This window comes from Otolemur garnettii, unplaced genomic scaffold, assembly GCF_000181295.1.
Source record: "Otolemur garnettii isolate 467f Iridium unplaced genomic scaffold, OtoGar3 scaffold00068, whole genome shotgun sequence".
NCBI lineage: Eukaryota > Metazoa > Chordata > Mammalia > Primates > Galagidae > Otolemur > Otolemur garnettii.
In genome coordinates, this window is record NW_003852463.1 from 7,758,430 (window position 1) to 7,764,315 (window position 5,886).

Consider the following 5,886-nt stretch of genomic DNA (forward strand, 5'->3'; position numbering starts at 1 on the left):
GTATAGAGGTTTTGGCTCAACTGGGTCTGAGGTGAGGTTCTTGGAGGTCCTCGTGAGTTCTGAGCTTCTGTGTCTCAGGGTAGTGAAAGGGCAGCTTCTTGGCTTGGGCTGCTGGGGAGAAGCACCCAAGTGTTAAGTCACTTCCTCTACAGACTATCTGCTCCTCTGGTACAGAAGAGTGGTTCTCCCACCTCCATCCCCAGTTTGTCCGCAGCGTGACCTGTGATTCTCTTGGCGTTTACACGATCTTGTAATAGTGCTCATCTTTGGCTGTGCATTTGTCTGTCTCTCAAACTGGATTGCAAACATCATGAAGACAGGAACCATATCTTCTGTCCCTATCAGGACCTCCCATGGCACTCAGGAGACATTTGTAGGTTGGTTGGTAGATTGACATCCTGACAGCCTGTGCCTTCTAACCCCATCTCTACATAGCTCTGTAAATCAGAAACCTAACTCAGACGAATGTAAGCTTGAAAGGTCATTGAGAAATAGCACCAGAACCCCATCTCACTCTGGGCCACGTCCCACCCACACCTCCCATCTCTAATTTCAGCATATTGATTCCTGTTTGATTGGGTTCTTTTTGGTGGAAAAGATAGCAACTGGCAGTTTTCTTTTGTTCTCACATTTTCTGGCTCATTCCAGAGGAAAAGGAGTGTCTGTTTCCTGAGAGCTCTAGCTGCAGTCCTTAGGATGGCCGTGATCAGTCAGACTTGGGGTGTGGTCCCATCCCTGAAACAATCTCTGTAGCTGGGGCTTGGGATACTGTGGGCCTTGTCTTCACACCTGACTCCACGAGACCAGCCCAGCTTGACCAGAGGCTCATTTGAAGGCAGAGCAGGTGTTTGCCACAGCAGCTGACTCCCAGCAGTAAGGGAGAGGGAAGCAGCTGCTGGGACTGGACGCACTCGAAGTAGATAGTGTAAGGCAAGGAACAAAGTAGAAACAATCTACTGTTTTATTGAGTTTCCAATGTGCGCTAAGCACTATGCTCTTTGATCAAACTGACCTCGTTTGATCCTCCCAATGATTCAGCAAGACAAGGAGGATCATTTATGTTTAAAGAAGAGGAATTGAAACTTGAAGAGGTTGAGGATGCAGGTAAGATTCAAATCCAGGATATCTGAAATCAAAGGCCCTGTGCTCTCCCTTAGCCACGGTTTCTCAACCTTAGTATTATTCACGTTTAGGACCAAGAAAGTCTTTGCTGAGAAAGACTGGTCTGAGCATTGCAGCAACCCTGGCCTTTGCCCACTAGATGCCAGTGGCACCCTTACTCAGCTGAGTCAATCAAAAATGTCTCCAGAGCCTGCCAAATATCCCTGGGGAGGGAGGGAGCAAAATTGGCCCAGTTGTGAACCAGGTCCTTTAAACTCTGCAGCTGAACTAATTCAAAGTCGTGGGACCTAAAAAATTCATGCACCTGCCACTGGGGAATGCATCAGAAGATCATGTCTTTGTATTTCCATATGCTTTTGTGTTTTAGAAAACTATAGCTCTCCAATCCAGTGGGAGATAAGAAATTGTTCACCATATGAGTATAAAGTGATTTTTGTTGTCATTAGTTGACAGAGAGACTTCCTTTGGAACGCCCTTCCAGAAAACAGTCTCAGAATCCGATAGAGCTGCTAATATGAAGTAAGGAGAAAAGGTGGTAACTCGCAAAGCGTTTGGCTTTGTCTGACACAGTCTAGGTAAAATGAAAGTGGGGTGATCTCTGCTGGAGCTGCCCCCCCAAGCCATTTGGCAGGAGTACAAAATTCTGTTTCTGGGAGCAGCCGTGATGCCCCTCCCACGTGGAGGGAGGTCAGTAGGGGCCAGGAGAACAGAGGCTGAGGGAAGCCTGGCACCAGCTTCTGCTGACTTCACCGCCCCTGCCAGTAGGGGCTGATTTGTAAGGCTGTGTCTGGTGCCAGGGACTGGGTGGGAAAGGGGAAGTACATTCAAATAAAAGAATGCCCCTGAAGTGCCTGAAAAGAGGCTTTTAGCACCATTCTTTCTGTGCTCTCAACCAGACTGAAGGTGCAAAAATTTAAAAAGCAGCCGCAAACCCTTTGGAGCAGGGCAGAGTGTATCCAACACAGTGATATTATCACATCTATCTGTTGGACAAAGGATGCTATTGTATAACAAAATAAAACATGTTTCTCCTTCCAGTTCCTGCTTTGTGACAAATCTTCAAAAATGAGCTTACAAAGGAGCAGCTTGGAAACTTGGCAAGGGCTGTTTTTAGACAAGGTCCTTCCAAAATATCTGATTGAAAGGGTTTTCAGACTGTTTTCCTGGCCCGCTGTGTAATTTGCAAACAATCTCCTTTTTTTAGTCACTTGTGGGTGGGAGGAATTGGTAAAAGTACTTGAGGCTCATTCCTAACAATTATACACAAATCTCTTCCCAGCTCACTAATGTCCTGCACAGGAAGCAAGTGCACGTTCTTGTCACTTCCAGGCCTCCAGGAGGGTTCAGTATCTGCCCTCAGGGTTGTCACCTGGCCTCCTCCCTCCCTTCCAGGCAGCACACCTCATGGACACCTTCCAATGTCCTGGTGAGTTCTAATGGTTAAACCTTTTATCTTCAGAGTGAGTTTTGGATTTCCTTAGATTGAAACACTCTACAGGACCTTAAGATGAAATTAATTTTCCTCAGTAAAAATCTAGTTAACAAATTCAGGGTCAGTATGCAAGGCCGGTTTCTCAGAAAACTGCAAAGCTTACCTCAAAAGGTTACATATGGTATGATTCTGTGTACATACGTCCTCAAAATGACAGAACTGTGGAGATGGGGACCAGACTGGCGATTGTCAGAGATTAGGTAAGGGAGCAAGGGCGTGATTACAGGAAGGGTAGCGCAAGGGAATTCCTTTGTGATGACAGGACATTTTATATCTTGATTGTGCTGGTGGTTATACCAGTCTACACAGGAGAGAAAATGTCACAAGATTACATGCCAAAAAAAAGAAAAAAGAGTTTATGAAAAAATGAGGGAAATCTGAGAAATGTCTATAGTCTCATTAATTGTCTGATGTCAATGTCAATTTCCTGGTTTTGATAATGTAGTATTGATATGTAAAATGCCACCCATAGGAGAAGCTGGGTGCTGGGTACACAGAATCTCTCTGGGCTATTTTTACTACTCCTTAGGATTCTGTAATTATTTCACAATAAAAATTTAAAAAGAAGATTAATAAAACCCAAATTATATAGCTTTGCTGAATCTAGCATGGCAGAGATGACACCTAATAGGTGATAAAGAAATGAATGAGATAGATTCCTAGGGGAATAAAAGATCATTTGCATTATATTAATGGAAGTTTAGAAGAATGATGAAAATACATGATGTTTTGGGGTATATCAAACATTGTGTAAGCATGTTAAGCACTGTCTTGTTTAATTCTCACAAGAACCTTATTTTTAAAAAACTTTGTTCCTTTAAAATATAATTAATCCTGCATATTTGGTAAAAGTGTAAATAAAAACAAGAAATTACTACTGACAAAAACAGGCAGATAATAGTAAATGGCAGTGGGCAGTGAACATGGTTGTTGCGGGATGGGGGAGGGGCAGAGCAGGAGCAGGTAGCTATGGATATTGGTTGTACCATTTGGTTTTGAACTTGTACATGTCCTTTTTATATACTTTTTCTTACATGTGTGCTATCATTTATACATAGGTAAGTAAGATGGATAAAGTATATAAATAATAAAACAAAACAAAATGGAACCCAGGGTGACTGGCAGTGTTACAAGAATTGTTTCATTGACAAGGAAAGACCATCCAGAGCCAGTTTGCTCCCAGGAGGGGATGTCTGGCTCAGGTTTGTGGGTCACTGTGACTGCTGCTGCCAGAACCACAATAGACTCTCACAGACAGGCTTCTGGAATCAACTATTGGAGATTTGTCTACTGAATGATAGGGCTGTGGGAGAAATGGAAATGATTTCCCTGTGCGCTGGGACAGCAGACTAGTGAACCATGAGTTCCTCATCAGCCACCTGGGGAGGGACAGTCACAGCTTGGTGATCTCTGCTGTGAAGGGAGCTGCACACTCACACTTTCCTTTAGGCAGTGAAGATAAGAGGAAGCCCACCAGGGCACAGGGAACCTAAAGGTTAAGGACAGGAAAGGGACCGTGAGAACATCTGGCCAGCCATTCTGCATTTCACAGATAAAGAAAATGAGGGTTGGAGAAGCTAGGATATCTTTTGAGTTTCACAGCTACTAAGAGCACCTTTGTGCAGCAGAGCCCAGGGCTCCAGCCTGGGACCCTTTACTGCTGTGTTATTTGCTGATCTTCTCTGTGAGGATTTAAGTGCATATACAGAGATGTACACAAAATAGTCAGACACAAACAAACATATGGGCAATGGGAAAACAGATAAACCAGGAAAACAAAGCCTGGAGGCAGGTTTTTGTTCAGAGTGTATTCGTTTTAAAGCTCTTTTCACAATGCCGCGTGCCTTTATCTGACTTACCCGAATGAACATAAACTCTAATGAGATAAAAATCTCCTTATGAAGATTCCTTAGTGCACCTCCTTCTCAAAGCTGGCAACAAAACAGGGAAGTTTAGAGATATTTGATCTTTACTCTTAAAAAAAAAGTTACAGAAGTAATATGTGAATACTTGCTTCCTGAAAAAAAAATTAAACTGTACAGATATATACCAAAGGAGCTCAGGAAATTTCACCTGAAAAATGACTTCTTAATATAAAAAATATTTTGAAATAAAGGCCATTCAAGATCAGGAGGCATTGGAAGGGACTATCCCTCTGTCTGCAATAAACCAGACTGACCTGATCCAAAGATCAAAGGGGACAACTGACTTCCCTTCCTTCCCCTGCTATCTCAACATATTGCAGGAAAGGTCAAGAATCTTTTGGCTCAAATCATCTTAACCACAAGACCTATCTCTCAGGTTAATTTATAAGTCAATCTGTTTCCCCATCTATTCCTCTTCCTTAGCAACCACTTGCTGCACCCATATTCTGCACGTATAAAGATATCTGATCATCATTGTGATACCGGGTAACCACTATGTGATTCTCCTCATGCACACTACATTGGTAAATCAACATTTATTAATCTGCCTTAATTGGGGGTTGATCTTTCATTGAACTTTCAAGGAAAAGGGCAAGTTTCCCCTCACTCCTAGAATATGGTATAAAGCACATCCAGAGGCAACCATGACTAATCATTTGATTTGTATCATTCAAACCTTCTTATGTGCATTTATATATTCGATATGTGTGTTATTTGAATAAGTTAGATGTAATTTAGCCATTTGTTATCATGTGATTTTTTTTTCTTAACACTGTGTTAGAAATCTTTCTGTCTGGGTACATTTGGCTTTCTACCTCAACTGTCTTAGCGACTGCATTGCAGAACAATTGGTGTGACCATTCTCCAAGTGATGGGCATTAGACTGGGTCTTAAGAAATGAGGATCAATGAATATTCTAATACATGTGGCTTGGCACAGGCCATGTGTATGAGTATTTCATTGGTTCTATTTGCAAAAGAGTAGTAGCCTGACGTCCACGTATCTTACTAGATACCGTCAAAGTGACCACCAATGAGTTACATGCCCACCAGAAGGTATGTTGATTCATTTTGTCACATTCTTTCCATAAATAAATGTTATCAATCTATTAAAATTTTGCCAGTCTGAGATATAATAATGGTGTCTGTTACGTTGATTTAACATTCATTTATTTGATGGCTAATGAGGTTGCATAGCCTTTTTCACATTAATTTGCCATTTGTATTTCTTATTACTTACCTAATCATATTTCCTTTCCTTTTTAAAAAGATAGTCCTGGGCAGCGCCTGTGGGTCAGTGAGTGGGGCGCCAGCCCCATACACCAAGGGTGGCGGGTTCAAACCTGGC